The 25,640-nt window shown below is 37.8% G+C and overlaps 1 long non-coding RNA gene across 1 annotated transcript; it reads left to right on the forward strand.

The window, feature by feature from the left end:
* The first annotated feature begins 12,906 nt into the window (after positions 1-12,906).
* LOC148803267 (uncharacterized) lies at positions 12,907-17,001 on the forward strand. The gene is made up of 2 exons (XR_016085471.1): positions 12,907-13,329; positions 16,862-17,001. It is a non-coding gene; the product is annotated as an uncharacterized LOC148803267 (long non-coding RNA).
* The last annotated feature ends 8,639 nt before the right edge of the window (positions 17,002-25,640 follow it).

The raw sequence follows: 25,640 nt of genomic DNA on the forward strand, positions 1-25,640 counted from the left end.
CAATTTATCATGAACTATAACATGAACAAGCTAAACGTTAGCCTTTAGGAACTCAACAATATGTTGCAGAGGGCTGAAGAACTGATTAAGAAGGATAAGCCGATAGCCATGCTTGTTGAAGGTGGAAAATCAAGCAAGAGAAAGTGGAAGACTAAAGAGAAGGCTCAGAAGAAAAGTAGCAAAGCTAAGAAGCAGAAAAGGATAAGGCATCGGATGCCTGTCACTTCTGCAAACAGGCTGGTCACTAGAAGAGGAACTGTCCTTAATATCTGAAGACTACTAAGAAAAAGGTAATTTCAAATCTTTTATCATAGAGACCAATTTGTTGGTCACTTTTGCTTCCTGGTGTATTGACTTCGGGGCTTCAACTCATGCGTGTAACTCACTGTAGGGATTCAAGATAAGTAGAAGACTGAGTGACGGAGAAGTGACACTCTACTTAGGGACTTCTGCAATAGTTGCAGCCATAGCCATAGGAACTGTAGAATTAGTTTTCAAAGAAAGAACTATTGTACTGAAAGGTTATCATTTTGTACCAAATTTAAGAAGAAATTGATTTCTGCCTCAAAATTATGCATGGATGGTTATTCTATCTTATTCAATAATGTGATTACTATTAAATGGAATAACAAATTCCTTGCATACGGAGAGCTTGAGAACGGTCTCTATGTTCTCCATCCTTCTTTGGAAAAAAACCTTACCGAAACTATGTCGGAAATAATCCCCAAGAAGATGACCCGTGATACAATGAACCCCACGTGCTTGTGGCATTACCAACTTGGCCACATTAATATAGATCTTATCACAAGTTTGGTAAAGGATAGTCCTTTGGATTTTCTAACTGTAGAAGATCTTTCAACTTGTGAACCTTGCCTTCAGGGTAAGATAACGAAACGGCCATTTACCGGTAAAGCTGAAAGATGTACAAGCACACTTGACCTTATACATACTAATGTATGTGGTCCCTTGAATGTTAGGACACGTAACCAACATGTTTATTTCATAACCTTTGCCGATGATTACTCACGGTATGGTTACGTGTACCTATTGAGACATAAGTCTGAATCTTTTGAAAAGTTCAAAGAATTCAGACAAGAGGTTGAGAAATAGTTAGGGAGAGAAAGTAAGACCCTTCGATCAAATCGAGGTGGCGAATATCTTTCTGTCGAATTCAGGGACTATTTAAAGGACAATGGGATAGTATCACAACTAGCTCCTCCTACTACACCACAGTTAAACGGTGTGTCAGAAAGGAGGAACTAGACTTTATTGGATATGGTCCGATCACTTCTCGTACACTCGGAGTTACCCACATCCTTTTGGGTTTACACATTAGAGACTGCGATATACGTGCTGAACTAGGTTCCAACCAAATCCGTTCCGAAGACTCCCTATGAGCTTTGGATCGGCAATAAACCAAGTGTACGACACTTGAAGATTTGGGGTTGTCTGGCACATGTTAAAAGAACAATGTTGACAAATTAGAATCCAAGACCAGTCGTTGCCTATTTATAGGCTACCCCAAAGGCTTTGTGGTTTACTTATTCTATGATCCAAAAGAGCAAAAGGTGTTTTGTAGTCGAAATGCCCACTTCTTAAAAGAAGATTACATCCTGGATAATCATCATCAAGAAGTTATTCTTGATGAGGACAACCTAAGAGATGTCCCACCAGGGGTAGTGGGAGATGTCCCACCAGCTCCAGAAAATAACCAACCTAAGAGATCTACCTAGGTTTCCAGGCCTCTAGTTCGTTTCGGCTATGACCAAGAAAGTTATTTGGAGGAAGCCACGACTAGTGAGGAGGATCCCATGACTTGAAGTAGGTAGATGTTGGACATAGATTCCTTGAAGTGGGTAGATGCCATGACAGCTGAGATGGACTCAGTGGAGACCAATGGAGTCTGGACTCTAATAGATCCGCCCCCTGGGGTAAAGTTGCAAATGGATCTATAAGAGGAAGAAGGGCCCGGATAGTAAAGTTGAGACCTACAAGGCTCGTGTTTCTGTGTAATACCCTTAAACTAGATACTTAATGAGACTCGTGTTAGTTTAGAATCTTCACAGCCATTGGATAGATCTGGGGAGATTTATCCTGCCAAGGCTGACACTTATGTGCTACCAAGTTGGTTGGGTTGGCTTGTCTCAATTGCCAAGGTGAGACCTGAGGTACATGCAGTGTGGGTTTTCTTGAAACCCTGATCTGGACCAAAATTCCAGTATTTCCCTAGACCTTGGAGATGGATGGGCAAAACTGGAATGTTACACCTGACCCCTAGACTCGATTATGATACTACACTAGGTGTCGGATTGGGCTATCTTTGATGTGCCAATCAGTGAGATCCTTTGTGGGGGTCAAAACCTGGGTATGTTGGGACAGTCCAAGAATTCATCTAAGTGGGTGATTATAGGGGCAGGATCAGCCCCTTTGTCGAACAAAGAGAATGATCGGGGATGCACTCTCTCTGATGAAAACATAAACTGCCAACAGTTGATTTCAACCTTTGAAATCTGTTTTGCAAAATATATTTATATAAAGATATACATATATATTATGGTTTCAAAATGTTTGCAAAAGGTTTTAATTCCCGGGATCCATATGAGTAGAGAGTGCAGCACTATACCTTGTAGCCGAGGGAGAGGTCCTCTCTTGTCGTATAGTATTTGATCATTATGAGCTGAGAGGTTAAGTGTAAGACCATTGAGAGTGCAGCACTGTACCCACAGTCCTTGGGTTTTCATAAGGTGGCTGGACTCAAGGACCATTTAGTGTAAATGTTGGGCCCATTAAGAGTCCATGGTGATGGACTCAGGGGTTCATTGTCTCCTACAGTAAATCCGGCCAGGCCTTGTAACAAAGGTTGGGTTGAACCCATGTGGTTGATGTGTAGATTAATGTTTGGGTCCCACGCCATACAAGGATAGCCAACTGGGCAGCAGGTTAAGAGGTTATGTGAGCACATAGACTTAATGGGCCTAAAGCCCATTCAAACTGGCTTAATAAGATTAATTAAATAAGGGGCGGTTCTAGGATTTGGATCAGTTGATCGGATAAGGGATTATCCCTATCCACTCAAAGAGTCCAGATCCAAATAAAGATTTGGATCAGGAAACTTCTAATTTGATTAGGAGGGCTGATCTTTATCTACAAATAAGATAAGGGATTATCCTTATCTCTTAAAGAGAGTCCAGATCCAAATATAAGATTTGGATTAGGAAACTCCTAATAGGATTAGGAGAACCCCTCTTTAAGGCTATAAATAGGAGAGCAGGGCGGACCTCCAAATACACTCACAGTCTGGTGAATTAAGAGAGAAGACAACACACAGTTTGACTGCTCCTGTCTTCTGCTCTTTTCTTCCTGTTTTTGCCGCCCCTACCCAGTTCGATCTCCACCAGAGGGAGTGATCAAGAACCGTTCTTGATATTGCTTCTTGCTAGAAGAGGCAATCTGAAGTTGTGCTCACCAACCCTTTATTACATTCTTGCTGAAGAGTTCGGTTCTTGCTGAAGAGTCATCCTGCTGATTCTGCTTCACCTCACACTGTGTCATCTTCAGTGGGAGCAGATTTTGGTTTTCTCCTTGGGCGTGAACACCTTCGTTGGGAGTGATTGTTACTCCGTATCAGGTATATCCCTTTCCACCCTTTTGGTTTTAGATCTGGTCCGGTTTGTTTCAAGATTGATCATTGAAAATGCAGTTTTCTAAAATAGGGAATGTGATTCCCATATGGGAGAGAGAAATTTTTGAAATTTCGCCCAACCTTCCTATAGGGTTCGGCCATTCATATGATGGATCTCTCATCACTTCACCAAATACTATGACGCCAAAGTCCCACAAAGAGTATTCAAGGCAGGAGACCTCATCCTTCGCACAATCATCATGCCCGATCCAGGAGACGGAAAACTTGGACCCAACTAGGAAGGCCTGTACAGTGTGACTAGGGTTTTCAGAATGAGCTCATACAAGTTAGAAGACATCAACGGGAGACCTATACCGAGGAAATGGAACGTTGGGAACCTAAGAATGTACTACCAATGATTTGTGTCGAGCAACTCTTGTAACAAAAGTTTGAAAAAAATAAATAAAGGATCTCTTCTTCAACCACAGACGTGCATACATTGCACACTTCCTGGCCGAACTCTAACAGTTGAGGAGCTTAGAACACAACATGGATGCATAACTCAACCAAACTCTAATGGCCAAGGATCTCGGGACACAATGTGCACACAACTCAACCAAACTTTAATAGCCAAGGATCTCAGGACACAATGCTTACACAACTCAACCAAACTCTAATGGCCACCAAAATCTAACAACCAAGGAACTCATAGCATAATGCACAACACAACGAGCACATACAGCTTGACCGACCTCTAACAGCTGAGAATACAAAATCGCCACACATGCACAAGTGCACTACCTGATGTCCAAGCCAAGCTCAAAGGTCCTTGGTGTTGTGACTATCATGCCAAAGACCCAACCAACCTTAAATGGTTGAGGCTCCATGCCAAACCGACTCAATAAGGCACAATGGGAATGACACCCCTATTGCACTTCAAAAGAGGGCAGCCACCAAAATCCATGAAACCATTTGACTCAAAGTCGGAGCAGAGCTAGCAAAGTACCACAGCCAGCCCCTTTGAGGAGCGCAAGCTCTGCAAGATCAAGCACCACCAAGATCCCCAATGACGACAAGAGCTCGGAAGCACTTTGTCCCCCAAAAACTTGAAGTTGGTTAACTTATCGATCAAAAAGTAAACAAGTACAAAAAGTAGACAGTTTTGTATGCCCTTAGCTTCAATTAGAATGATGTACTTTATGAGTTTATTGTAAATGAATAAAGATACATATTTGATTCATGTTCCCTTGGTATGTTTCTGTGTAATGCCCTTAAACTGGACACTTAATGAGACTCGTGTTAGTTTAGAATGTTTACAGCCAGTGGGTCGGTCTGGGGAGACCTATCCTGACAAGGCTGACACTATAGTGCCACCAAGTCGGTTGGGGTGGCTTGTCTCAGCTGCCAGGGTGAGACCCTAGGCACATACAATGTAGGATTAATTGAATCTTTGAACTGGACCAGATTTCCAGTATTGCCCTGGACCTTGGAGATTGATGGGCAAAACTGGAAAGTTACACCCAACCCCTAGACTCGATTATGATACTACACTAGGTGTCGGATTGGGCTGTCTTTGATGTACCAATCAGTGAGATCCTTAGAGGGGGTCAAAACCTGGGTATGTTGGGACAGTCCGAGAATTCATCTGAGTGGGTGATCATAGTGACAGGATCAGCCCCTTTGTCGGACAAAGGTAATGATCGGGGATGCACTCTCACTGATGGAAACCAAGACTGCCGGCAGCCGATTTCAACCGTTGAGATTTGTTTTGCAAAATCTATTTTATATAAGATATAAAAGTATATGTATGGTTTCTAAATTGTTTGCAAGAAGGTTTTAATTCCCGGGATCCATATAAGTGGAGAGTGCAACACTGTTCCTTGCAGCCGAGGGAGAGGTCCTCTCTTGTCGGGCAGTGTATGATCATTATGGGCTGAGAGGTTAAGTGTAAGACCATTGAGGATAATGCCTGATGGGCTAATCTTGCATCTGCCCACAGTCCCTGGGTGTTACAAGGTGGCTTGGCCCAGGGACCACTTAGTGTAAGTGTTGGGCCCATAGAGCCCATTTGATGGGTTTCAGGGGGTGCACTGTCATTAACAATGTATTCGGCCAGGCCTTGTAACAAAGGCTGGGCCGAACCCATGTGGCTGATGTGTAGATCAATGCTTGGGTCCCACGCCATACAAGGAAGCCCAACTGGGCAGCAATTTGGAAGCCTTTTTTAGTACATAACCTTAAATGGGCCTTAAGCCCATTTCGAACTGGGCTGATTTGATCAGTCATTTAAAGGGGGCGAATTCTGAAGTGGGTCAGCTAAAAGGATTGGGCTTAGACCCTATCCACTCAGAGAGTCCAAGATCTAAATGGGATTTAGATCTGGAAACCTCCTAATTAGATTAGGAGACAATTGATCTTATCTGCAGATAAGATAAGGGTTATCCCTTATCACTAAGGGACTTCTAACCCAAATATGATTTGGAATAGCAGCTCCTAATCTGATTAGGAGCTGATCCCTTTTGAGATTATAAAAGGGGAAGGGGGCGGCAGCCTACTACACAACAATATCCATAGCATTCTTCTCTTTGAAGAAAGAGAGATTGAGAGATTTCCTGCATACTGCGAATTCTCTCCTGCCGCCACCTTCCTGCTTTTGCCATTCCTTCAGTTCGATCTCCAGTTCTTGGGAGCAATCAAGATTGGATCTTGATTTCAATCTTTTGTGAAAAGATTGGTTGGAGCTGTACTCAAGTCGTCCAGTTGATCCTTACGAAGGATCAAGTTCTTTTGAAGAACGTTGCTGATTCTGCTCCACCCTGCACTGCGCCATCTTCAGTGGGAGCAGATTTTGGATCCTTCCTTGGGCGTGAACACCTCCATTGGGAGATAGTATTTCTCCGTATCAGGTATAATCCTCTCCCACTCTTTTGGTTCAGATCTGGTTCAGTTTATGGTTCAAGATTGATCCTTGAAAATATGATTTTCTAAATGGGGAATACGATTCTCAATTGAAGGGAGAGATAAAATTTTTGAAATTCGCCCCTTATTCCGCAATCTTTGGGCATCCATAGGATGGATCTCTCATCCCTTCAGCTAGGGGCTCCATTGGCCTGATACGGATCAACATTAAGAATGAGGTGTACTCTTGTACATGCACCCTCACAATCTACCGGATGGTCGCCAAATCCTCTTTGGATAGCTCAACCTTAGTTGGTGCCTTCACCTTGGTCTTCAAGATTGACAATTTGGCAGGGAACGCCTAGCCCCCTTAATGGCACACGAAGAAGAACCCCTCTTTCCAGTGCTTCACCAATAGTAGTATCTCTACTGGTTCTTCTTTAGGTGTAGAAAATATGTGAACATCGGTAGGGTGAAGTTCACGTCATGGATCATGTAGTTGCAGAGGAGACCGATGAGGTACCTAAAGGAATTTGGCATAAGTTGGACCGGTTAGATGCGGTGCCACCTCAGCACGATCATGATCTAAGCATTCAAAGGAAACCTCTGCCCGACTATTAGGCTATGTTCATAATTACAAAGCTTGCCAGGGCATGCCAAAGTTGCTTGTTCACCTATTCTGGGACACCTCATCTCATACTAATATAGAACAACTCTCTAATAGGAGCTAGGTCCCGAGGTGTCAAACTATAGGGAGAAGAAGCAAAGCGGTCACCAAACCACAAAATAGTACCAGGCCCCTCCTCAACCACTATCTTTACATCTACATTGACCTCATTAGTTCCCTGACTTCGGCCTCTCGAGGAGCCTCAGTCTCCTCTGTCATTCACCCTCATCTTTAGGCCCCTTGACCTCAGCCTCATGGGCATTGATTTCATGGACCACGAGGTGGTAGCCTTTGGATGAGATCACAGCTCAGACTCACTACTCAACGAGCCACTAGAGCAAGAAGAAGAGGAAGAGGATGAGGAGGAAGAGGAACAAGACATCTTACCGAAGCTAAAGACCATAGAACATGTGAAGCACTAGCCAAAGATTAAGCACATATCGAACTCCCAAGTTCCTCAGCCAAGGACCTCAGAACTCTTCCGCTGCTTGGCCATGCACTCCTTGACTTCAGAACTAGGAAAGTGGTGTTTGAGTAGTGCCTGAGCTGGCCTAGATCGCCATATGTCAACTTTTGTGGCTGACTTCCTCGAACCAGGTCAGCACCGCCTATTACGGCCGCTTGACAGAAGGGTGTGCCAAGGATGTAGAATTCTACACGGACAGGGAGACACACTCCACCAAAGGAGAGGCAACCTTCCTAATACTTCGGAAGGCAACATCATCCAGACAACTCTGGAAGCCTAATCCAGATATGACATGGATGCTTGGCTATACATGGGCACCTACCACTCAAGGTAAAGGACTTTTGACTCTGAACTCACCTCAACACCTCTTTTGCTACCACATTGGCTCTTCTGACCGATCTCTTTCTCTTACTGACTTGAGCATCGAAGTGCCTACCTAGGGAATAACTTATCGGGCCTCTAATCTTCTTGTGGTTGCAGATCTCTTCAGTGCATGACCTCGTCCTTCCACTTCAGCTTCGTCTAGTTGGTAAGACTATCTGACTACATCCTTGGTTCGAGACACCTCGGATCAGACAACATCACTTGCTACTAGACCTTGACTACCCAAGACAAGATGATTCATACTAACTTGTCAACAGTTTTCAATCAAACATGTTTCTCCATGTGGCTGAGTCAAAACACATACATATAAAACAAAAGCAAATTTATTTTGAATAAGAAAATAATAGAAATAAAATTGTTTTGTGTGTAGAGATATTGTCTTTCTAGAGATTTTGTTCCTCTACTAGAATCTCTATTCTTTATTAATTCTATTTTAAATAGCTACCAATTCTTTAGCTATAATATTCATTTTTTAATGTGGTCAATTATTGATTCTCCTTCAATTAGTAGTTGGATAAACCAACTGAGCAATGTCTTGGGTGGCATGTTAGTGGATAGTCCTAGTAGAGATGCGGATTTGAATCCTGATGAGAGTAGAATTCATCACATTTTTATCCCCAAATGTTCTGTCTTGCATACTTAATTAGTACTTAATTGGACTCATATTTCTTGTATTTCGGTTCAGGGCATGAAAGAAGGCATCAGGAGCAAAGAAAGGCAAATCGGACGATTTTTTACAGTTTCGGCACCATTCAGTAATCTGGGCCTAACTCGCGTATCCGAACTCTGATTGGGCTGATTCAAGACCCACTGGATAGATAAGAGAAAAAGCCACAACTTTTATGTTTTGGGCTTTCGCATATTCGGCCTTCATCGAAGTTAAATCTGGGCCTGAAGTCGGGGCAAATTCGTAGGAATGCCCAATCCGCAGCTGAAGCCCAACTTGCAGGAAAGCCTGGCAGCAGCCCAATTCGTAGAGGAGGTCTAATACGAATCCAAGAACAAGAAATTGAGAAGAGTCTTATCAGATCTAAATTTATGATGTAATCCCATAAAGATAAAGAGATTGAGTTCATTAGATAAAGAGATAAGAGTAGGATTAGACTAGGACTTTCTATTTTTGAGAGATTAACTTCAAGAAAGAGTAGGAGACCACCCCCTCCCCTTAAGCTATATAAAGGGGTAGAGGGTGGACTAGAGGGGCATCAAGAAGCAGAGGAGCAATCCAGCTATCAAGCAAGAAGTCTGCAAGAAGGAGGTGGTAGCAGGGAGAAGAGGAGATCTCAACTCCAAGGGCGAAACCATGAGTTCTTTCTTTCCTCTTGTTTGTTTTATTTTTGCTAGTATGAACTAATTTATCTGTAGTTAGGGTTGTGGGAAGCCTAATCATATCAATGAATATATTTTTATTCTGATTTATTCAAGATCGTGATTTCCATATAGTATATGAATTATCTTGCTTAATGCTATTAAGAGTGACCATCTCTTAATTGATCAAGCGTATGTGAATGAATTGAGAGAGGAATTCACATAGCTGACCACATAATTCATGGTGTGAATTGAATGGTATATAAGGGGTATATACACATGATTCATCTGAATATAATAGTTTTTCCTTGGACTTAATGCGCTTCTATCTTGAGAACTCTAGTCGAGAGATCAAGGGGTTATCTGACAGAAGTAGTTTTAGTATATCTCGAGAGAGAATATTAAATAAAATTGGAAAGACTTCAGCTTATGGGAATGACAAATTATCTTGGATAATCTCATCCGTTAATATTCATTGGAATGGTTAGGTGGACTGAAAGCTCTAGCGAATTCAACCAATCGTTACATACTTCAGCATTGTTACTTCTGCTCTTGTTTTCCTTTTTCTATTTTTCATTAGTTCTTATTCTCAAATCTGAAATTTGATTGTCCAAATAATTAGGGAATGTTGTAGTTCTAATACTTATTTTGTTAAATCCCCGTGGGAACGATATTTTTATACTACTTGATAACTAGTGCACTTGCTAGGGTTATATTTATAGCTATCAAATCCCATTATTAACACCTAGTTGAAAAGCCAATGTGTTGTATTAAGTACTATTTTCACCCAATTTCTACTCGGTTCCTTCACCCTACCTCTCCGTACCCTCCTCTTAGACCCTAGGAACTTAGAAAAACAACCAAATCAACTTAAGACTTTCCAAAACCCAAAAATACCCTCCTTTGACACAATCAACTAGCCGAATAAGAACCTTGAGATCAACATCAATGTCCGATCAAACATTATCCCCAGACTTGAAAAACTACAACTTAGTTATATATCAATTTTCATGATTAAACTCCAAACATGCATCATTCATTACGCCAACTTCCTTTTTAATGGCTCTGATCTATGCGATATTCAAACTCCAACTCCCAAAAATCAAATCCAAATAACCCATCACCTCAAGATCACTAGGAAGCAATCAACTAGCAAATCCCACTACAAATCTACGACAACCAACTGCAAAGATATCAAAATCCCATTCTGATGGCCCTGAGTGATACCAAGATTGATCATATCTTTCTCAGATTAGAACCATCCACTTGAATCCTCCCCTTAATCTGTACCTACCCACCAAATTGTAGCTCAAAATTCACCCGTTTGACCTACCATTAAGCCTAGATCCTATTTCAACAAATCTCATTAATTAGAGCATACCGTCTATCATTCCGACTTCATATGACCAATCAGAACTTCCACTATATTCGGAGACCCAAAAAAACACCACCATGTCAAATTTCACAACCAAACACCTCCATTTGACCATTGAAAAAATAAGATTCCATTTTAGGCCCTCTCGTTGATTGGAAAACCATAAGCTAAGACCATGATCTGAACTAAATTTGTTAATCCAGACCTATGATCAAAAAATTGTAACTTCCATCAAATTCAGGACATTCAAAAGTACAAACCCACCAAATTTCATCTCAAAATTCTGTTATTTGACCCTTCATCAATCAAAGATTCTATTTCAGCAAATCTTGTTAATTTGAACATGTCATCCATTGATCATAATCATCCCAACCCTATTTGACCAATAAAAAAATAGTACTATGTTCAGAGACCCAAAAAGCCCTAGCATGTCAAATTTTGCATCCTAATTCATCCGTTTGACCGTTAAACTAGAAAGACGTTATTTCAACACACTAGATTGAATCATCACATCAGTTGTCTAACCCAGGATCTTAAGAGGGTGGGGACTGACATCTGCTCCTTTATTGATCCCATTAAAACACCTGGACCAATGAATTAGAGCCTAATAGACCCAAAAATCCCAAAAACCCTAAGATACCCCTACTTAAAACCAAGAAAAGACAAAGTAACATTTAAAAGTTCATCAAATTTACATTTCCTGCCACTGATAACCCCAAATACGAGACTGCCATTACAGACACGCCCTAAGCTCCCATTGGATGCACAAAACCCATGAAAGCCACCCCCAAATCGAAGAAAATGTTTCGCCAAACAAGAAAGCTTGACTAGGCATCTATTTCTTTGAAGAATTTTTGCCTATTTGTGTGAAACCTCTATTTTATCCCAGGCATTGTACCTGAACGAATTTAGACCTGACCCCCTCCCTTTCTCTATAAATACTAATTTAATTCAGAAAGAGAGAGAAAGAGAAAGGAGGGAGGAGGAAAACTTGAGAGAGGAAACCTGAGAGAAAAAGAGGAGAGGAGGAAACCTGAGGGAAGACCCTAGAAAGTGAAAACCAGAAAGAAAAACTCAGAGGGAAGGAGGAAAGCTAGAGAGGGACTGAAGAGAGAAACCTGAGGGAGGCCCCTAGAGAGAGGAAAAGAGAGAAGAGGGTTTTCTCTCAGCCTATATACTGCCTCTTATTCACCCGAAATTCGGAGGTACTTTGAACCTTAAATTCCAAACTCGTCTCCACCATTTTCAAGCAGAAGTTGTTGCAACCAAAAGAACTCCCTAGATTAAGGACTCATTTGAACTTCATTTTACCTCATCCTAGCTGTTGAAAACTTTTGACAAGGTATATACGAAAGGTAAGTCTTTTTTTTTTTTTAGTTTTTCTGTGTTGCTTAAGGTTCTAAAATGTTAGAGAACCATCGGTTGTAATTTGTTCTTGACTAAGAATAGAGGCAAAGAGGCAAGGGTCTTAGGGAAATCAGTACCTAAGACTCAATAACATCACATCAAAATCGGTCTTAGGAGAAGTTGGAAGTATGTTCCTCCAGATTTAGGAAATTCCTACAACTATTTCTGTTTTCCTTCGAAAGAAACTGAGCCTAAACAACTCTCTTATTGGGCTGATATAGTAGCTTGGAGAGAGGGGTGTCTAATACCTTCCCTCTCCCAATCCTTGGGACCTGAAATCTCTTAGTTATGTGCCTTTTTCCATGGAGGACCGAGTCACTATCAAAGACTTAAGTCGAAAATTTCAAATCTAAAAATGAGGGCCCACTTCCTCTAAAAAATGTGTGGCGACTCCATCTCTTTGAGCCGGCCAAGAGTTTCCCGGAGCTCACAAGTACCAAGTACCAAAAACAATTGTAATTGGATATATGTTTCAATAACTTTACCATAGAATTCTTTCATAGCTTCAAACAATTCCTTAGCTTTTATATACTATTCAAATATAACTTCTATATTAGGCTCCATAAAAGTTAATAAACATTATTTAGTTTTCTTATTTTCTTTTTTCACATTTTTGATATTCACGTATAACATTCAATATATCACAATTAGTTAGAATAGTAGAACATGTTTTTTTTCTAAAAAATAATCAACATTTCTTCTTCTAAAATAAGAATTATCCCAGTTTGTAGGTTGGGAAATTTGCCCTCTGTGTTCTGTGCACCCGTGGATGCATTGGACGAGTGCACCCATGAATGGCAAAATGACACGTCAACCAGGCCAACGTTAATGAACGTTTGAGTGTTAACGTGGTCTGGTCTGGTTCACACAGACATGAACCAGTTCGTGTGAACACGAATCGGTCTGGAACCCAAGCAAAAAGCCCGTTTGGCCATTTCTTCAATTTCTTTCTTCCATTTCTTTCCACCAAACCCTACCCATACACAAAACTCTTGTCCATCGGCGGCAACAAAGCTTCGACGTGTCATCGATGGTGACAGAGCTCCGGTGGAGACGTATCCTTCTTCTCTTCTTCTTTTTCTCTCCATTCTTCTTTGCCTCTTCTCTTCTTCTTGGACAAATAGCTCCGGTGGTAGGGCCGGTGACCATTATTCTTCTTCTTCATCTTCTCCGGTGGTAGGTCAGATCTGAAGGACGAATAGGTATGACCGTTGCTTTCTCTTCCATGTTATTTTCTTCTATGTATTTTTTTCTTCTAGGTTGCTCAAATATGTATTAGGTAAAACCGAACCCTAAGTTATGTCTTATTATCTCATAAATCAAATATGCTCCTGCAATCCAGCTATTGTAAATGAATTGTCATCATAGGAGGCAGTATCTTCATTGTATGGCTGCCAAGGAAAAAACCCTTCGCTCCTAACTAGTGTCGTCTTCATTAGTGAACTTTGGGCACCAATCTATACAAAAATTTGGATAAATATGTTAGAAATAATTGGGAAAAAGGAAAATAGACATTAAAATCTTGGAAAGTTTTGATACCATCATCACCGTTCACATACTTATCTCATGAAGAAGACCAGTATGGATTTCTTTTGAATTGTTGTTCTAGATAAAAATATATGTAACATTTTCTTGCAAAAAGGGGTTGAATTTTTAATACTATTAAAAGTTAAACGAAACTTTAAATGTACTATTGAACTGATCTAATGACCTATACAGCAATAGACTGCCGATACCAAACTTACACTAGAGCACGGTTTTACGAAATATGGGATAAAACATCAGTGTGAGTAAACTTACAAGATGAAAGTAAACTGAACAATTGACATTAGTGTAATTCAAGAACAAAACTTACAGCAAGCCACCCATTACTATGGTTAGCTCTACCATTAGCAGTTGTTGCTGCATAATTTGGAGCCTTAACTTTCCGTTTTCTTTTGGATGCAAAGACATGTAGTTCAAAGTCAAACAAATGGTATCCAAAAGACAGTTATTTTCTGTTTTTGAATTGCAACTGAAAAAATATTTAATTAATAAAAAGAGAATATTCAATCATAAGAGCCCTTCATAGGCTAGCCTATCCATCAAATATAAAATAACTATATTGGTCAGTTTACAATGGACTAACCAGCCCTTCATAGACAGTTTTTTCTTGTTTTTGTAGATTTGTTTTTACCTGATGTGAATGATTAATTCTATCATCTTATATAGCTTTCCTCCTTTTAGAATTCTTAGAATGGGTACTTAAGATGAAGATTGTAGTAAGCTTCGCAGTAAAGATGAAATTCTTTCAAATATTGATTGGCATGTTGCACGTAAGTTAGTTTTTGATGATGGAAATGATGAGGAGGTAGACAAAACAATAGAAGAACCAGGGTAGGAAATGATGTTTGAAAACTTGGATGATGCATATTGTTTTTACAATGAATATGCTAGAAGAGCAGGGTTTAGCACTCGGAAGGGCAAGGAACATAAAACAAAGAGTGGGGTAATAAAAGACAAGACATTTTGTTGTTCTGCCTAAGGTTTTTGCAATCTCAAACCATGAGATAGTGTAAAATACTATCATGACAGTACAAGAACTAGATGACAGGCACACATGCTTGTTGAATTGAAAGAAAGTGGTCAATATAGCACTGTTCATTTTGAGAAACAACACAATCATGAGGTTGTAACTCCAAGCAAGACACACATGTTAAGGTCACATAGGAGAATGATGGTGGCCCAAACTTCTCAGGCTATTCTTGCAAACAAGTCAGGGATAACACCAAAAGCCACTATGGAGTATATGGTCAATCAAATTGGAGGTGCTAAGAATATGGGATTCACTCATTCTGATTATTGCAATTATCTATGGACAAAGAGACAAAAATATATGGAAATGGGAGGTGTAGGAGCCATTTTAAAATTTTTTGAAAAGTTGCAAATGGAGACTTTTCATCATTCCACTCCATACAACTTGATTCTGAAAATCAGATTACAAATGTCTTTTGGGTTGATGCAAGAATGGTAGTTGACTATCATTTTTTTGGTGGTGTAATCTACTTTGGTACCACCTTCAGAACCAATCGAGATCATCGGCCATTTGCACCGCTTGTTGGTATTAATCACCATAGGCAAACAGTAATATTTGGTGATGCATTAATGTACGATGAGACTGTTGAATCATTTAAGTGGGTTTTTGAAGCATTCTTGAATGCAATGGGTGGCAAAAAACCAGTAACAATCTTAATGGATCAATGTGTAGCAATGGCAAAGGCCATTCAATATGTTTTCCCGGAGGTTAATCATCGCCTCTATATTTGGCACATTTATCAAAATGCAGTTAAACACTTGTCCCATCTATTTTGTGTTTCCAAGACATTCGAGAAAGATTTCAACAATTTGATATATGATTGTGAAGAAGATGATGAATTTCTAAAGGCATGGGAAGAAATACTTTGTCAATATGGTTTGAAAGAAATTACATGGTTGAAAGGGTTATTTGAAGTGAAAGAGAAGTGGGCATTGGTTTACAGGAGAAACTATTTTGCTAGTAACCAAGGTTCAAAGTATCGACACGTATCGGCCCATATAGGCCGATACGTATCATTCTGAGACCCCTCCGATACACCCCTATAGTGAGTGTATCGGGGGTCTGACCGGTTCAGGGGGTGGAGGAGACCTAAATCGGCCCCCCTGAACCAGTTTCAGAAAAAATAAAAAAAAATAAAAAAAAATAGTATCGATTCGCTCGATACACCCATAGCGGCGTATTTCAGGCACATTTCAACAACAAACAAGCCAGGTATATCTGAAGTTAAATATAAAAGTTGTGAAGATAAAATGAGTTGTTTTTTTTCAAATTATTCAACATTTTCCTATTTGTTGTAGGGAAATGTTATAGATTCACAAAACTGATGTTTTGGCACAAATTTAATTGGAGGATGCCAACCAACATCTCAAGATAGGCAATAAGACCATGCTAGTGAGTGCACATTTTAAAAAAAATTGTTACTTGATCCACTTTTTTCACCGATCGAGTTCATATACTACCAGGAACTAACCACTTCTTCACTAGCTATCTATGGATCACTAACCCCTTCACTTGTTAGGTGATCACTCCTAGATCCTTTTTTTCTGGATGGGAGATCTTAGAGAAAAAGATCCCCACGGGAGTACCACCAATACACAGCAAACATGAATCTAAAATTTAATGAAGGCAAAAGTTGACTGATTGCATAGTGGTTATTTCTCAATGTTTTCTCAGTAGAGTGGCAGGGCTTTAATCCGGCATTCCTTCATCTTCCCAATGTTTTCTCAAAACTGGCTGATTGCATAGTGGTTATTTCTCTTTAGGTCCTACCTATTCTTTTGTTAACAAGTTTCTGGGTCTATTTGTTTAATTAAGAGCATGCTTTGTCTTAGTCTTGCAACAAAGTCCAAAATGGATTTAGTTTATTTCTTCTTTGAAATATTCATTCAAGTTAAATTCTTGTTTGGAATGTTTGTTTAGGTCTATGGCTCTAATTTGGTAGGTTGTGAAGTGGACAACACTTTTATATCTTTATGCATGGGTCTCTTTAAATTCCACATTGTTTATAAATCATGCATTGTCAAAGTAAACCATAGAACTTTCATGATATTTGGTCATTCTTTATTATAAATCACCAAAGGTGCTGAAGATGACAACTTTTGGAATACAGTTGATGCATTATTTTATAGTTAAGTACTAATTTGAATTTGTTGAAACAGGGCTTTCTTAGGGAGCGTGTGTGAAGAAACAAGAAGAGAATGCGTGAAGAGAGAATGATTTTCGGTTTTGTAAGGAAGACAACTATTATGTATATCATTGACATTGTTTTGTAAGGAAGGCGACTCAACTATTGTTCTAATCATGAATTTGGTGTTAGGGGGCCCCAACCCTAAGCCAAACCCAGCCCTGTTCAAGCTATCCATCTAATCATGCTGATTCTGTAGGGGGCCAAGTTAAGTTGGCTAAATTCGTCTAATTGTTTATATATCTCAATGGTAGCTCTAATCATGAGTCTGGTGTTAGGAGGCCCCAGCCCCATGCCAAACCCAGTCCAGTCCATTTATGGGTCCTGTTATCCTGACCGAGGGGCTTCCATCAAATAAATAGCTATTTGTGGTTTCTGTTTTAGTTAAGCCATACGGTATCCACTATCTTGTACTGGAACACAGTACTACATGAGCGTGAGTGAGGGTTCCACTACAGAGAGTACTGAATTACATCACTGTTGTTGTGGGTAGGGGTGCCAATTGGACTGGATTTGGTCCAATCCAATTCAGTCCAATGTGAGTCCATTATAAATGGACCAGGTCCAATCCAATCCAATAAATGTTTTGGACCGGTCCAATTCAATGTCTGGACCGTCCAATCTGTTTAAATTCATTTTGATTTAGATTGGTTTCAACCCAAACCCAGTCCATTGACATATATATTTGTATCTTATATCAATGGACCAGATATTGGCTTAATCCAACCCAATCCCATATAAATTTGTTACGGACGGACCAGGTCCAATCCAATCTAATAAATATTTTGGACCAAATTGGTCTAATCCAATATATCTTGTTGGTCTGTCCAATCCGTCCAAATTGATTTTGGACTGGACGGGGTCCAAACCAAAACCGGTCCATTGACACCCTTAGTTGTGAGGATTCACAACGATCTCAATCCATATCAAAGAATCTCTCTTGGATTAGTCATTCAATTTCTGGTTGGTTGACTCATTATTCTCAAAGATGGTTCCTTTTTCACAGTAATCAGGATCCATATCAAAGAATCTCTATTGGATTAGTCATTCAATTTTTGGTTGGTGAATTACTCATTTTTGGTCCCTATGGTGCAAACAACATTAATAGACAAAGTATAAACAACTAAATATTTTGCTGGTGTCCATCCACATTAGTGCTCCAAATCAAAAATTAAAAATTGTTTCACATAGGCCATTAATGATTCATGAATAGGAGTTGGAGGTTATGTTGGGATTAATTCTTATGCATTATACACTAAAATGAACCTAATCATAAAAATAATAATTATAAAACGTGTCATCTTCATTCCTTTAGTATGTTTTTGGTGCGAAGATAGCAATGATTCCAGTATCTTCAGACGACCATCCATATTAGCCACTAACTTGTCAAGCTCATCACTTCAGCTTTCTAGATCTTGATTACGCATGTTTGAAATGCCATCATCATCAAGTCATTCGGAAATTGCCCACGCAAAATAATCACACCGCTTACCATCTGATTTGTTTGCCTGCATAGATATAACTTTTCCCGGGCAAGTGTAAAACAACTTGTGCCAATTTTGAGGTGTTTTTAATACTTGAATTACGCAGCTCCTTCCACAATCACAAAACATTGGACTATATTTCAAGTCCTTATATGATGAATGATCACACGTGGACTGAAAACTCATACCTTACACAATAATGTAAAAAGAATTATAATCCAAATGTACGATAATACTTGGGGATTCTTCAGGTCAAAAATGTCACATGCTTAAGTGAAATTCAAAGACTGACTCAAATGACCTTCTACAAACTGCAAAGGGATGCTAAAAGTGTTGGTAAGTTATGTATCCTTTCAAGAAAGGATTGTTGAAGATCTAAAGGACTACTTAGTGTAGCATATTCTTGCTGGCAAAAAAAGATGGGGAATTTGCATAAAGTTGTAAGAACATCCTTGGATATAAACAAAAGTTGGCAGAATAGACAAAAAAATAAATCCTATGACTATAAATTCTCTTATTTATATATGTTTGCTTATTTAAAGAAAATCATACACATAGAGACATATAGAAAAATCCTAATCCTACAAATTCTCAAACATACAGAAAGGTAGTTGTGTCATTTGATATTATATAAGTATATGGGTCAACTACTCTATGAAGGTAGTTCTTTATACCCTCTCTTGTTCTTTTGTTCAAGTGAATCAATTAAGTTGAGGGGGCTGGTTTTTTCTTTATTCGAGACAATCTTGCCTTCTCTCTTTCCTTTTCTCTTGATTCAAAATAGAAACTTATAATTTGGCATGTGAACCCCAAGGCTAACCCTCACTAATTAAAGTTGATTGGGTCATAAAGCATCTGAAACATCATATTGATGTAATGCTGATGCACTCCAACAAAATTACACAGCTAATTCCAATCAACAGTTATGAAGTCTTCAAAATCATGCATCACATGTCAAATAGATTACCAAGTTCTAAATACCACTGAGGATGGTAATCTATTGCTTCTTTTACTAAAGGTTTTACCTAATGCATATTTGGGCAACCTAGAAGAAAAAGATTTATGAGATAATTAGCGAGGACCCGTGCGATGCACAAGAAAATCTAAAAGATTTAATTATTTTATTTATTATTAATTGATATTAAATTAATAATCAAAATTTTTGTTAATTAACAAAAAGTATTCAAAGTTATTGTTAATATCTAAACTTTTAATAATTGTAATTTTCATTTAATGTTCATTTACAGAAAATAGTTATTGTTAATTTAGTATGAACAAATATTTTTTAATAAACTTAGTTTTATTAATAATTTGTAACAATTTGAATAATTGTTATTATTTTTAAATGAAATTTTGATTAACTTTAAATAAATAAAAATAATTTCAAAAGCTAACATTTTTATTAATTTCACTAATAATTAACAATTATATAGGAATGACAATAAGGCGGGTTCATGGTGGGGCACCCCATCCCTGTCCCTGCCCCATAGTGAAGACATTCTACCCCATCCCCACCCCATCCCTAGTGTCAGGAGGGTTCAGGGCAAGGCAACCACTCAATGTTTGGCAAGTTCAGGGGCAAGGAACCCTACTCCACATCAAAGATGGGAAATCCTCAGATTCCCCCGCCCTGTCCCCTATATTGGGTGGGTTCAAGTAGAGGTGTAAGTCGTGTCATACTGGGCCGAGCCTTGGGCCAAACCAGGCCACAGACCGGGCCAAGCTATGAGAGGTCCATTTAAAAAAAAAAAAAAAAACAAAAAAAAAAACTGAGAAAGATGTTTAAATTTTTATTTCATATGATTTTTTATGTATATAATTATTTATATATACAATTAGACCTATTCATGGGCCAGGTACCCCGATAGCTCAGCCTGACCTGACCCGTTATTTTTCAAGCTTGGACAAAATTTCAAGATCGTGGGCTCAAGCTCAAGCTTTCTCAAATAAGCCCGACCCAATACTATTACATATATAAAAAGTTACTTATGTTATATATAATAAATATAATATATATATATGCTTCTTAAATTATTAATAAATGTCAATTTACTATTAGGAAATATAAATTATTTTATTAATTTATTAAATTATTACTAAACTAATATAATATTAGTTTTAAGTATACTAAAAATAAGACATTTTGTGTACAAATCGGGCTTCGAGCTTGGGCTCGAACTTTAGGCTTTATATAAGGGCTAGGCTCAGGCTCGAGATCTAGGCCCGATGGTCGGGCAGAATTCGAGCTCGGGGTTGCACATTTTCTGTTGATAAAGAGGCCTGTGTCAATTATAAAACTGTGATTTTTTATAAATTTAAATTTTTATTTAATTCTAGTCTAGTATAAAAAATATATAACATTTATATATAATAACATAAAATTTGTTATTTAAATACTAAATAAAAATATTTACCATATATGCATATAACTTCCAAGTTGAGATTATTAGGGGTTGTTTAGCTTAGGCCCTATCCGCTAAAGCCATCATTGGACTCCAAAAGTCTGATACCCAATTAGACTTCGGATCAGATTATCCTTGATAATGTGTGGGCATGGTGCATATCTCAGCTAGACCTAACTCAAAAGAAAATAGTTGCTTGAGCCTATAAATTTATAGACATAATCGGGTTAGGTTAAGTTATAAACGGTTTGTTACTTTTTAATATTAATTATTAAAATATTGTTAGCTATTAAAATATTGTAATAATTAAATTATTATATTTATTTAAAATATAGTAATTTTTGGAAATTATCATATTTTCAGAAATATTGCTAATTTCTTGGCTAAAACTAATTAAATGTAATTTTTTGGTAATTAAATGTAAATTTCTACTGTTTATAGCTTAAATTATAATTATTGTTAACTATAGTTTAAACATAATCATGTTAATTATATTACTATGAATAATTATTTTTTGCAATAAAATACAATTAATTTAATTTGTTAATTATTTTTAGTATTTTAATTAAGCTTTAGGTTTTCAAAATTTTAATTAATTTTTGGAATTTTTTCATTATTATTTGGTAATTTTTTGCATGTGAGTATTTTTCATTTTCAGTATTTTCATCATTGAAATAACTAAATAAATACCATAGTTAATAAAAAATATAGATAATTTTCAATATTTTTCAATAATTTCTGGCTTCGGTATTGTTTTAATAATTTTTTTTTGTATTTTTAATAATGAAATATTATTAATTGTACTTTTAAATTATTTTTAGTAAATACCCTTATTAATATAAAATATTGTTAATTTTCAATATTTTTTAATTATTTTTAGTATTTTAATTACGTCTAGGTTTTTTAGAATTTTTTGGAATTTTATTTAATTGTTGGTATTCTAATACTATCAATTAATATTGTTATATTTAAATTTCTTATTTTTATTTGCGTTTATTAAGTTGTATTTTTAAGTGGAATTGAAACACATTTTTAATATTTAGTAGGCTTTGTTAATATTTATTTTTAGTGAAAGTTTTGTGGATTTTTAAATTAATTATTTTTTGATTGTTTAACCTCAACCTATTTATATTATTTGATTTATATCATGGTTTTCAAAACCAGACCAGACCAGAAAAACTAGGAACCGCTTAGGTGACTGGTTCCGTTTTACCCATTTCGCTAAAAACCATGATTTGGTCAGCAAATCGCAGACCCGAGCGGTCAAACCATTTGAACCATCCAATGGTTTTGGTCATTTTTTATTTTTTATTTATTTTTTAGTTTTTTGTTAGAACGGGTCGTCCGCTCGGTTCGAACGGTCAGACCGTTGTCCGGTTCGGTTTTAAAAACCTTGATTTATTTTATTACTATTCTCTCTCTTTCTTTTAAATATAATAATAACATACATTAAAATAAGAGGCCTTGAAAAACCCAAATATCTCTCTCTCTTAATGCTATGTTTAGAAAAGATGCAATTAAATGTGAATGCAAATATGTAGAGTGTAAAACGGTTCATATAAATTGCAAAATTGGGTTAGTTTTGCACTGACAAATTTACCTTCTTACCAAACAGGCTTTTAACTATAATAGATGCAAACATGAATTGCAATAAAGCATATGCTTTTTTTATCAAAAGCCCACTTGAATGCAAACTTACTTCTTTTTTATTGATGTATTTTTACATCTTATTATCAATGTAAATATGCATTGATCTGTCATTTATTTGTCAATGCATAAATGTAATGTTGCCAAACATAGGCAAAAGTGAACCAAAGTACAAATTTACCTTGAATTGGGATTTACACTCCATTTGCATTGTTTCCAAACGCAACCTAATGGCGCTTCTCCTTAAAATACATGGCTACTCCTTCAACTTGAGAATACAGTAGGGACTATATATGTAATGTGGAGTGTGTCCTACGCTACTCTAGCTTTAAAATCATCTTGTTTCTTAATTCAAATAAAAAACATAGGCTGTGTTTGGAAACGATGCAAATAGAATGTAAATCCCGGTTTAGGGTAAATTTGCACTCTGGTTCACTTTTATTTGTGTTTGGCAACACTACATTTACGGATTGGCAAATGACAGAAAACACATTTTCCAATTCATATTTACATTGATAATATGATGTAAGAGTACATCAATAAAATGAAGTAAATTTGCATACAAGTGGGATTTTGATAAAAAAAATAGCATATGCTTTATTGGAATCCTTGTTTGCATCCATTACAGCTAAAAGTCTATTTGGTAAAAAGGTAAATTTTTCAATGCAAAACTAACCCAACTTTGCAATTTATATGGACCATTTTACACTCTACATATTTGAATTCACACTTATTTGCATCGTTTTCAAACACAACCTAAATATCTTTTTTAAATGTAATAATAACATGCATTAAAGTTAAGAGGCCTTTGAAAACCCAAAGGTCTCTCTCTAATAGTGTGCAACTTTATTAATCTAATCAAGATAAGCAATGATTACTATTTTATATTTTTAAAACAAAAGAAAATAAGAAAAAATACAAAAAATGGAGAAAATAAATAAATAACATCTCTCAAAGGAGAGGGTGCTGACATGAACAAACCAATTTTAATAAGACATAACTTAGGGTTTGGTTTTACCTAATGCATATTTGAGAAACCTAGAAGAAAATAACATGGAAGAGAAAGCAACGGTCATACATGTTTGTCCTTCAGATCGAACCTACCATTGGAGAAGAAGAAGAAGAGAAGAAGAATAATGGTCGCCGGCCCTACCACCATAGCTATTTGTCGAAGAAGAAGAGAAGAAGAATACGTCGCTGCCGATGGACAAGGGTTTTTTGTATGGGTAGGGTTTGGTGGGAAGAAATTGAAGAAATGGCCAAATAGGGCTTTTTGCTTGGGTTCCAGACCGATTCGTGTTCACATGAACCGGACCAGACCACGTTAATGCTCAAACGCACGTTAACGTTGGCCCTGGTTGACGTGTTGTTTTGCCATTTGTACCAAGCAAATGGTACAAATTGTATAATCAGGATGTGAGATCCCAAAATTGTATAATCGGGGTCGCACCAAAACCGTGCGACCTAGGTGGAAAAACTCGAGAAAAATCGAGTTTCGTCTTCATCCTCATCATTGCTGGTAATTGCCACCACTGCTGTTGGTAATCCTTGCTACCAGTAATCACCGTTGCCCTTCTACCTTTTGTTGTCATTGTCGCTGCCCTTTCCCCTTCTACCTTCTGCATAAGAAAACCGACAACAGATGGTTTCAGGAACCTAGATCTGTCACTGCTGGTAAAGCATGCGCATGAGGATGAAGACGGTTTGAACTTGATGGTTTCAGAAACCCAAATCTGCCGCTACTGGTAAAGCATATGCATGAGGATGAAGACGGTTTGAACTTGATGGTTTTAGGAACCAGATTTGCCGCTGCCCTTCTACCTTCTACCTTCTACATAAGGAAACTAGAAACAGATGGTTTCAAGAACCCAGATCTGCCACTGTTGGTAAAAAATATTCATGAGAATGAAGATGGTTTCCCTCATGCATATGTTGGGAATCACTACTAGTAGTGCTGCTTCTGGCGATTCCAGTTTCGCACGAGGTAACACCATTGATGACGATCCTTGGTAGGCATTCACCAGTGATGAGGGCGGATTGATCTCTGCAGATTGAACCTCCGAGATCTCTGTTTTGTGTTGGGTAGTTTTCCTATTATTTTCCCATGTAAAACCTAACAATGGAAAGTTAAACTTTTACACTTTCCCATCCCATCCCATCCCATCCCATCTCTTTCCATCCCACCCAAATCTTCCCACAAACCAAACGGAGCCTTAGTTTCTCTATCTTAATAAGTTCTTGAGACATAGCAGATGCAACCATTATTTTAGAAATAATAATAATAATAATAATAACAATAATAATAATAATAATAATGTTAAGAAACTAAGGCCACGTTTATTTACACCATAAATTGGTGTAAATAATCAGTGTAAAATATACATTGAAATTGTCAGTGTAAAATTAACGTCTCTTTCTTGTCGTTTTTTCTCTCGCTAGCATCGATGCATCTCTGTCAAACATCTAGAAGGAAAACCCAACAATGATAGTATAAGATTTCTCTCTCCTAGGGTGGATCTGAAACCAAGGCGGCAGTGGCAAAACCCAGTTGTAGCGGCAATATGAGATTTCTCTCTCCTAAGGCGGATTTGAAACCAGGGCGGCAGCAGCAAAACCTAGTTGCAGTAGCAGTATGAGATTTCTCTCTCCTAGGGCTGATCTAAACCTAGGGCAGTAGCGGAAAAACCTAGTTGCAACAGCAAATCTATGAACTCACCTCCGACCTTTCTCTCTCCATCTGTCTCTCTTTCGTTCTCTCTCTTTCTCTCTTCTCCTCCTCTTTTTTCTTCTTCTTCATCCTCTGCTTCCCTCCTCCTTCTGTGTCAACTACAACAACTCCCATCTCAGGTTTTATCAGTAACTCCCATCTCACCGAATTTACACCTTGACAACCAAACATAATCAGTGTAAACTTTCAAAATCTATCGGTCCCAATTTTCATCGACAACTAGACTGGTTCACATTTCTTGTCGGTGTAAAACTGAATTTACACCTAAAACAAATGCAGCCTAAGCTTTTTTGCACAAATCCAAAACTGGGGCTTGTTCTCAGTCCTTTGGCTAGTTCCAAAATACACAGCTGGCTCGTTCCAAGAGAGGTCTTGTGTTTAACCAAGTTCAAGAATTATTTTAATAAGAAGACAATCATTCTAATTTATTCTAGATAACAAGAAGCATTGACTCAAGAACCTATAAACGAAAATGTTTAGAATGCTTGTTTG

This window comes from Nelumbo nucifera, chromosome 1 (genome assembly GCF_055504915.1).
Source record: "Nelumbo nucifera cultivar China Antique chromosome 1, China Antique-T2T, whole genome shotgun sequence".
Classification (NCBI taxonomy): domain Eukaryota; kingdom Viridiplantae; phylum Streptophyta; class Magnoliopsida; order Proteales; family Nelumbonaceae; genus Nelumbo; species Nelumbo nucifera.